Source organism: Danio rerio, chromosome 5 (genome assembly GCF_052040795.2).
Source record: "Danio rerio strain M-AB ecotype USA chromosome 5, GRCz13ab, whole genome shotgun sequence".
In the NCBI taxonomy this organism is placed as follows: domain Eukaryota; kingdom Metazoa; phylum Chordata; class Actinopteri; order Cypriniformes; family Danionidae; genus Danio; species Danio rerio.
In genome coordinates this window covers 69,365,208-69,375,866 of record NC_141025.1, presented here as the reverse complement: position 1 = coordinate 69,375,866, position 10,659 = coordinate 69,365,208, and the positions used below count along the sequence as shown (strand labels likewise).

General features: G+C 34.9%; 1 protein-coding gene across 1 annotated transcript in view; it reads right to left on the bottom strand.

Moving 5' to 3' along the window:
- Nucleotides 1-10,659, bottom strand: part of lhfpl7 (LHFPL tetraspan subfamily member 7) — a 241,961-nt gene that overhangs the window by 136,846 nt on the left and 94,456 nt on the right. The gene's annotated exons all lie outside the window — the stretch shown is intronic.

Here is a 10,659-nt window from a genome sequence, read left to right as displayed (position 1 = left end):
GGTTGATATTCACACATTTTTAAAAGGATTGACATTAAATAACTGCTTGATGACCTATAAACAGAAATGACTGTTCTGCAAATACTATATTGTAGTATTTATACCCTCTTTTTTTGTTAAAGCAATGAAAAGCTTCAAATGATTTCCCCCAACATTATTATACACCATTACATCACATAATGAAAAAGTGAGAATGTGGTTCATAACAGCTTTGAAATTGTATTAAAATGTAGAAAATAAATAAATTTACACTTAACTTGGAACTTGTTGAAGCATATTATTTCATCAGCCTATTTGTTTGTTTGTTTGTTTAATTTTGTAAGTTAATCTGTGTTGCTTCATGTCAAATACCTCAATTTAACCAATGTTACAATAACAACAACTGTTTAAAACTGTACATAAATCAAACATTTCAAAAATCAAACAAGTCATAAAACGGTTGAGCTGCAATATTATGGCAAAAAAAAAAAATCATTATTGTCAATTATTGTTCTTGATGTGGCAATAATTATTATTGAGTAGTTATTGACTAATGCCAAGTTATGCAAAACACTTTCTGCACTGTAAAAATGCAGGGTTCCACGCAATTCATTCATGTTGTCCCAACACAAATTGATTAGGTTAACTTAACACTTATAACCCATTTATGTGGATTTAACATGAAAAATTAAGTTTTCTGAATAAAATCTCAAGAATTGTGTTGTTTCAGCTCATTTTAATTTAGTAAAATAACAAGCAAAAAATTTATTTATATATATATATATATATATATATATATATATATATATATATAAATATATATATATATATAAATATATATATATATATATATATATATATATATATATATATATATATATATATATATATATATATATATATATATATAAAAATTACAGCTTTATATTTAAGTTTTCCTTTAAAAAATGAATTAATTGGTATTTATCATGTATTCCATTTCTTTAGTATTTATTTAGTAATTTAGTTTTTTATCCAGTGTTCTTGCGTATTTTCAAACACCAGCTTCCATGCAGTTTTTGTGAAATACTGATTTTTGAATGTTTAATTTCATATATAAACTCATTCATGTGCTGTTAATCGATTTTTTTGCAAAGCATCATCGAAAGATAAAAACTCAGTCACCAAAACATTGCATGTTTGCATTAAGCAACATTGTACAGTAGATACACTATAATTAAACCTATATCATTGCATTTCTCATTAAATGTATGTAATTATTTTTACTCTTCTAACTTTTTTTTAATGTTTTTTGACTGTACAATATTTTATCTATGCAAACATATCTAGCATTATTTGTTTAAAAGATCAAAAAAAGGCCTAAAAATGACCATAAATGTACAAAAGCTGTCACCTTTGTGCTTTAAAAGCACATATTAGTATCTACAAGTAAATATTACTGTCCATATTATAGCTTAAAGGTACATCTAAGTATCTAAAATGTATTAAAATATAACTTGGGTCATGGCTTAGCAACAACTTAATACTTTTATTTCATCCACAGATAGCCCCCTCCTTACCGGAAAATTGATCAAAAGTGATAAAAATCTTAGATTTAAGCATCAGGTGTAAACAGCAGAGTGTCTCCCATGTCTACCTGTGATCTCATGGAACAAAATGTATCTTAATACCAGGTGTAAACAAGATCTGAGGGAAAGGGAAGACGAGGATTTTCAAGAAATGAGAGGAGGACTAATCTCAAACTGAAAGAGATCTCATGCATTTTTATGCAGAAATAACAGATTCGAGTCCAGGCTGGGCCAGTTGGCATTCTTATGTGGAGTTTGCATGTTCTCCACGTGTTGTTTCCTCCGAGTGTTCTGGTTTCCCACACATTCCAAATACATGCGCTATTGACTTTATTCTAAAATGCCGTAGAAGGCCTGTTTTCTCGATTGTGTTAGAATGTCTGATTCAGTCTCCAATGAGAGAAATGACTAGGAATAATAAACGGCAGAAAACGGTCCAATTACTTGCTCTACAAACAAATGTTTGCATAACTATATACAGTAGACCAAGTAGAATAAATAATAAGGAAAATATAAGTAAAAATAATGAGGAATATATAATAAGGAAATATCGATTTGCAACATCAAACAGCGAAACAAGCAGTTTTTAATGTCTAAAAATGAATGGAAGTGAATGAGACCGGAAGTCTCGAGCCAAAAAGATTCAAATGGCTGCGCCCGCTCCTCGGCGAATAATAAGGTGAATAAGTGTATTGGGTAAACAAAATTGACCATATTCTATAAGTGCGTGTGTAAATGAGTGTGTATGGGTGTTTGCCAGTACTGGGATGCAGCATATGCTGCATAAAACATATGCTGGAAAAGTCGGCAGTTCATTCCGTTGTGGCGACCCCTGATAAATAAGGGACTAAACCGAAGGAAAATGAATAAATGAAAGTAATTAAGTGATTATTTATGCAGCCCTGTTTCATGATGCTAATATCACATACAGCAGGTGTTGTATTCTTCCATAACCATAATAATCACGATAAACTGAATCTCTGCTATTGCGAAGTATATTATCTGCAATCCCAGCATAAGTAAAACACAGCTTGGAGTCCGGCACATGTCTGCTAAGGGAGAGACCTCTGTGCTCGGCATATTTCCCTGATCTCCTCATTTCCAGCAAAAATGCATCTCGTATTCCCTCTTTTGTTGTATCTCTAGTAAAAATATTTCTCTCACACACTGTGACATGTTCTTCCCACTCGTTTCCCACTTCAGTTGGCCTTCCTCTTTTGATTCAACTCTCTGAAGAAAGGCAAAGAGTAAAAAGGGACTGATCTTTCTTCCACCCCATTGCTCTTAAAAGAGTGTGGTTGCACTAAGGAGACTGTGGCCCGCTGTGTCAGCTGTCCCCGGGGCTCGAAGAAGTGCTCAGACACACGAACACACAACCAGTTCAGACTTTCATCAGCACTGCAAGTGCTTGAGGACTGATTTCATCTTATTCTGCATTCACAACAAGCTGTTTTCCGATAGACACAACAGTTAAATAAAAAGTATGGTTAGAAAGGTTGTTTCATTTTTTATCCTCAGGAATAAGTTGGAATTATGACACATTTCACTTTGTGAGACCACCGTGGTCAGATGCTGCTTTATTCAGAAGGTGACACATGCTATTTATTTATTTATTTATTTATTATTTTTTATTTATTTATGTATTTTACCATAGTTCAACCAGTCAAAAGTAAGGTTGATATTATTTGGGCAAAAATATAAATAAAAGGTAAAATATTAATAAAATATTAAAATATTATTATATATTATCTTTGAAACTTTAGTTGATGTGTAATGAAGCTGTGTAAACATAAACAACATCTCTGCACAGGGAGAGATTACCTTTGCAGAGTTAGCTTAGCAAAGCCTACTGCATATGAAGTTTAGGTATTACAAAAAAATACATCCGGCCAAGTGAGGTAACAAATGCTTCAGGTTACATGCATTCATCACACACATACACCCTGCGCAGTGAAGGGGCGTGGCCAGAGGCGCTGTAATGTCATTCAAATGCTGCTATTTCCAAAGAGTTTGTTCTGCTTCTGTATTTGGGCTTCCAAAGGACATGACACAAAGAGAGAAGTGCTTACAATTTTGTGTTAATTACGCTCCAGAGAATAATAAAAAAATATATATAGCTAGCATTTGACAAGGAGAGCTTTCACAATCTCTCCCAGTTCAGTGCTGGATTCGGTTAAAACTCCTCCAACCGATGAAGCTGTGGATTGTGAGCCACAACCTCTAGGTATTTTTATTAGTTAAAATTGATCTTCTACATGCAGTTTCTTAACAGTAAGTTGTAGCAAGGTTGTAAACAAGGATGTAAACAACAGGAAATGCTGTTTGGCACCATTAACAATTTAGCTACAAATATATATTTATCAGTCAAACCGCTGTAAACAGCCACAATCTTCAGCAGCACTACAGTGTGTCTCTATTCAGATGTTTACCATGCGTTCTACATCTCAAATAACGAAACCGTAAAAGATATGAGAACATTTTATAGTACTTACACATGTTTATTCTGAATATATATGAAAGAAACTTGTTAGATTTTATTTTAGAGCAGACGATGTGTCTGGTGTGCTTTTCATTTTTCTGTGTGATTCAGGCAGCTAACGTTGCTAACAGCTGCTCTGACTGCACTGATTACACAGTGTAAAAGCACGTCCTTGTAGGGGAGTGACGTGGAGCCGATCCACGTATCGCAGCACATTATGTTAGCTGACCAATCAGAGCCTCTTGAGGGCCTCTTTCAGTGGAACTAGGAAATATGACAGTTATTTTCATGTTAGCTGAGTATATAATCAATTTAAGATATATGAAAAAAATAACATATTTTTCTACAAGTGAGACATGAGCACAGATTGCTTTGCATCCCATAAACACAAACAAGCCTTAAAAATACACTGTGGACCACCCCTTTAAAGTAATTGTTCTTCATGTTTAAAATATTATTTATTCTTGTGTTTTATGCATTTGTAATAAGGTTACTTCAGTGTCTTAAGCGTCATAAATGTCAGGGCACATCAGAACTTCTCTAGTCCCCCAAAACACTCTCAGACTAGGCATGGGACGATAACCGAGTTTAAGGTATACCCCGGTTTGGAGAGGTCAAGGTTTTAAAAGCGTCAACATTTTTTGTTTTACCGTTCCTAAGGTATGAGTACGATTTTCTATTTACTTTTTTTTTGTTTGTTTGTTTTTTTTTTTTTTTTAGGACAACAGTATCTCTAGCAGAAAAGATCTCCAAAGATGCCATTTTAAATTGTAAAGAAATCTGTATTTTTGAAACAAATGCAGACAGCAGGAGTCAATGATTCATTCGAAATATTTAGCCTGAGATGTTTACTATTCTAAAATAATTTAAATGTTTCCCAAATTAAATTATATTGTGTACAAAGGGGTTTTAGTTTTTTACCCAGACATTTAAAAAAATATATTTTAGAGCAGTGATCTCCATACCGTGATATCATGAAACCGTGACATTTATATCCAAGGTTATCATACCGTCAGAATCTTATACCGGCACATGCCTAGGGGGTTATATAAAAGGATAATGTCAAATATCAATCCGATGTCAAGTCAAGTAATTTTTAGTTCTGTACTTATTGATACACTGCAAACTGTGTCAAAGAAGCCTAACGATGATAAGCGGTAATAAGTTTCCAAACCAGGCTCATGAGAAATATGTGCCTTAAGCCTGAATTATACTTCTGCATTGAGGTGATCATACCGTATGTAGCCGACACCATTGTAAGCATTAATACTTCTGTGTTCTGTGTGTGTTACTCTGCAGAAACACTTTCGAAATGCTACCAAGCTGTGGAATTGCTTTAGTCTACCCTGTCACCTCAGTGTGCATTCAATAAAGTATAATAACATGGCCTTTAATATTTTTTTTGTGTGTGAAACCTGAAATACATTGCCCTGAGTACATTTCGTTGCTCATTTTAGATGACAAATCGACTAGAGGGCACTATGTATGTACGTTTTTGTGAGTTTGAAATGCGTTACTTGTTTAATTATTTGTTTCATATACACTTCTTTCTTGTAGATGTCCATAACAAGGTAGTGCAAACCCCTGACCTTAAGCCCTCATTAACCCCAATTAAACTGTTTTCAAAAACAAGCAAATGAATTCTCTGTGACCACCAAGTTTTAGATGACTGTGTTATCTTGAGCGTCTCCTACTGTTGATGTGATCCAGTCAGGCGTCAGTGACATCACTATCAGACATTAAAGAGAATTTGGCAGAAGGATTGATTGGCAGAGATGCAGCTTCTTTGAATCTCAGACAAAGGTAATGAGGGCCGAGGGATATTCGTAATGAGACAGTGGAGATATTCATCGAGTTCACTCTAGCTGTGCGTTGTGGAGCTCAAACACACAGGAGAGAAGTGTGTGTATGTGACTGTGTGTGACTGTGTGTGTGTGTGTGTGTGTGTGTGTGTGTGTGTGTGTGTGTGTGTGTGTGTGGAGAGATCTATCTGCTAGCATTCCTATTCATCTCAATGCAAATTGCTTAGTGGGCACGTGCCCCTCAATCTCTGGAGGTAAAGAAGTTGCTTGCAGCTATCTTGGCTTACTGACACTCTTATTAGGTGAGTGTGATATTGACAAAAATGTATATAAAATAATATAAAAAATGTTTTAAAAAGCAAAAAAAAAAGCAAAACTAAAATTTTAATTTTAGTTGAAATTTTGTAGTTTGTAATTTTATTTTGCTATATTTTGCTTGAGTTTAAATGTTTTATCTTTCCACTTCTATTTTAATAAATATATCTGTTTCATTAAATATGTTTTGGTCAAACACACCAAAATATATGACGTATTCATTGAGAAATGAATAAAAATATTCATTTTCAAAATTGTGTGTACTCATTTAAACTGAGCATTGTGTATGTATACTAAAACTAAAACACTAAAACCACCAGTAAGTAGAAGATCCCTGTTTTTAAAAGACACTTCACTTTTGTTCAGTTAAAGAACACCGTATTTTAAGTTCAAGTTTAAGTTCATTTATTTTTAAAGCACATTGAAAAACAGTCACAAGACTGATCAAGGTGCTGTACTTGAGTCGAAGCTATTTCTGCTGAGAATTTTGGTAAAAATCTGCGGATTTCTGCAGAATTATTTTGGGAGTTTCCAGCGGAGTATCATAAGTAAAACCCTAATATATTAAATAAAAATTAATAAATTACTGAATAAAAACTAATTCTATTCAGATTTACACATTTACTCAAGTAAATAAACAGATTTAATAATGGGCTAAAAATCTGCAGAAATCTGCGGAATTCTGCGAAAAATCTGCAAAATTCTGCATGCGCAGATTCCGTGTGGGCCTACAAATGAGTGTAGTCAACTCAAAATTGACCAAAAGTTAATTCTACTTATTTAAAAAGAGTTTTGAACTCAGTGCTGAAGGTAATGAGTTAATTAAATACCTGTTTACGTCAACTCAAATGGAGTAAGTTCACAGTACTCATATAGATTAGTTTTTTAACTCAAATGGTTTGTAGTAATCTGTTTCCTCAAACGGTTTGAGTTGCCTTAACTTATTGGGTTTTACTGTACTCAGTTAGTTTGAGTTCTCTTCATTTATTGGGTTTTACTGTGCTTAAATTGGGCGAAGCAGTGGCGCATTAGGTAGTGCTGTCGCCTCACAGCAAGAAGGTCGCTGGTTCGATCCTCGGCTCAGTTGGCATTTCTGTGCATGTTCTCCTTGCGTTCATGTGGGTTTCCTCCGGGTTTTCCCCCATAGTCCAAAGACATGCAGTACAGGTTAATTGGGTAGGCTAAATTGTCTGTAGTGTATGAGTGTGTGTGTGGATGTTTCCCAGAGATGGGTTGCGGCTGGAAGGGCATCGGCTGCATAAAAACTTGCTGGATAAGTTGGCGGTTCATTCCGCTGTGGCTACCCCGGATTAATAAAGGGACTAAGCCGACAAGAACATGAATGAATGAATGATTGTGCTTAAATTGCTTTGTTTACTCAAATCGATTAAGTTCACTGTACTCATTAGAAGTAGTTTTTGAACTTCAATGGATTATTGCAATCGGTTTGCTCAAATGGTTTGACTTTTTGGGTTTTACAGTACAGAGAAAGCTCTGTCCCCTCTACGTTTCAGTCTTGACTGAGGAGCTAAAAGAAGATTTTGATCACTTGATCTAAGAGAGTAATTGCGTATCATATTTAACAAACCGATTACTATGAACTTCATGTAAGTTTGCTTACATGGTAATTGAATATTAATCAGATGATGTCATTACGCTGCTGTGCCATCAGCCAATTGCTGATCATGATTTTGAGGATCGATAGAGCTGTCCTTCAAAACACATGCAGCGATCTCAGATCAGTTCATCTAGACATTTTAATCTGATACGCAAAATTGTTTAAAGAACCAAATTAGCCAGAGATCAGTTATCAAGATTAACAGATCCAGGATCTGCAAAATCATCTTAGATCATTTAAGCAAGCTACGAAGAAAGGACCCCTAGATCGCATCGTACATTCAAGGCAAAATCTTGAATTAAACAATGCAGTTTTGCACGGTTTGGAACTTTTTTTTTGTTGTGGAAACAGGAAAAAACTTCTACATATGATAGTTGAAGTGTATGTCAAACTCAGTTCCTGGATGGCCACAGCTCTGCACAGTTTAGTTTTAATCCTAACTAAACACACCTGATCAAACTAATTGGGTCTTATTTGAAACCGACTGGTCAGTGTGTTGAAACAGGGTTGAAACTGAACTCTGTTTAACAGCCCCAATGAAGACACATCTCGATTACCTATTTTAAAAGAATAAACACTAACCACACATACTGTATGACTACCACAAAATGCAGATGCAGCACTGTAATATAATTTTGCAGGACTAGCAGCTCTGACACATTTTTTATAAGCCTGCTTTGAAAAATAACCATACTTTGTTTCACCGTATACAATACATAGTGAAGTAGGGAGTGTAAGAGAGAGAGTGTGTGTGTGTGTGCTCGATAAATACTTTCCTTCCTTCTCTCTTATCTCAACTCTCTCTCTCTCTTTGCATGTCTTGAGTTATGGTTGTCATTGGCTTCTTGTTTGCAGTTTAGGTTGTTGCAGGTTTGTTTCGTCATGCTGGAGCCACAGTCCAGACTCCACAGCACAACACACAAACACACTGGAGGAATGTGCATCTCCTGTTAAAGTGTGTGTGAATTAAGGCTGTTTGCATCTGTTTGTTTGGCTATAGCTTGGCTCATGTTTCATACTATGGATGACTAATTGGCTTGCGCGAATGTGCAGGCAAAGACTGAAAGTGAGATGAGAGGACTGTTTGAGTTATGAGATGCATTGCTCTTGTTTGACTGTAATGTATTCAGTCACATCTCACTTCTGGAGCCTGGAGCTCAATGCACTGGGAGACCATCTCCGTCTCTCATAGTCTATCCTTTGCTTCACCCTGGCTGTCTCTCTTCTTAGCTCATTCCTGCCCCTTTCTATTTTCTTCCTACTGTTTAAAGGAACACTGCTCTTTTTTGGAAATAGGCTCATTTTACTACTTTCCTAGTGTTAAACAGTTTAGTTCAGGGGTGTCCAAAGTCGGTACTTGAGGGCCGGTGTCCTGCAGATTTTAGCTCCAACTTGCTTCAACACACCTGCAAGGATGTTTCTAGAAAGCCAAGTAAGAGCTTGATTAACTAGCCCAGGTGTGTCTGATTGGGGTTGGAACTAATCTTTGCAGGACACCGGCCCTCCAGGACCAAGTCTGGACACCCCTGGTTTAGTTTTACCATTTTTGAAGCCATTCAGCCCATCGCTGTGTCTAGCAGGAACACTTTTAGCTTAGCTTAGCATAAATCATTGAATATGATTAGACCGTTAGCATGTCTTGAAAATTTTAACAAAGAGTTTAAAGCTGGACTCTTCTGTAGTTACATCTTGTACTAAGTTCTAAAACCCACGGACATTGAAAGGTTGCTATTTTCAAAGTCAATATGGCTCTCATTTTGGTGTAATAATCAAGTTACTTTGCTGCTGTATCATGGCTGCAAACAAGATATTATGCAGCAACGTTACCTGGCTGGTGCTATTTTCAGGTGCTACTTTATATCATAATATAGTCATCAAACTTTAAATAGGAAAACCTACAAAACTTTTAAAAACTTTTTAAACGAGATGCTAATGGTCTAATCCGATTCAATGATTTATGCTAAGCTAAGTTAAAAGGCCTGGAGATCTTTAAAAAAAAAAAAACGTATTCCTTTTAAATTAAAATTCTACACAATCTGTACAACAGTTCTTTGGATTCTGTGGGGAAAATATTCTTAAATTCATTTTCTCTCCATCTTAAATCATCAATGTTTTTGGGGGGTTACTATGCATCTTTTGTCTCTTTCTTTTAAAATCTTTTTTTTTTTAAATGTAATAAAGTATTTTGAGGAAACATTCCCTTTACTGCAGTTAAGTGCTGTGAAGGAGAGACAGGATGAAACATCTGCCTTTGGTACCACCAACATTAGATTTCAAGGACATCCAGCCCAAGCCAAAAAGGTTTTGAACATTTTGCTTTACATCGATGCAGCTCCACTAAACCCATTCCAGAAGACTCTGGAGCCAAAAGCAGGATCACTGAGTAGCTGCAATCACTTCAGACAATGAGTGCCCTCATACTATTAAATCCATGCTCATAATTTACAGTGCTAAACAACCAGTTCAACTGATGATTTTACTTTCATTTCTCCATTAGGTCTAGTTAAGATGAATGAGCCATCTTCAAAAACTGCACTGAAAAAAAAGATTCAAAGATGATTCCTTGGATTTACTAAAAACATTTTAACTTAAGTGGTTGTAAACAATTTATTGTTTTATATTTTAATTCATTTTATTATATGTAGAATTAAAGGAACATTCATTTTTATTTAATTTAATTCTTTCGTTTTAACTCACTAAAAACAAGAGGTTAACTAATACTCAAATATCTAAAACAAATATTTTCGAAGTGCAAAAAAAAACAAAAAAAAAAAACAATTAATTTGGTTTTGCTACATTTTTTGAAAGATACAGTATGTGGTTGCCAACCATTTATATGGGGGGAATTCAAACAAACAAATTATGTTGAACATTACTGAATTTTATTTGTTTAAATTC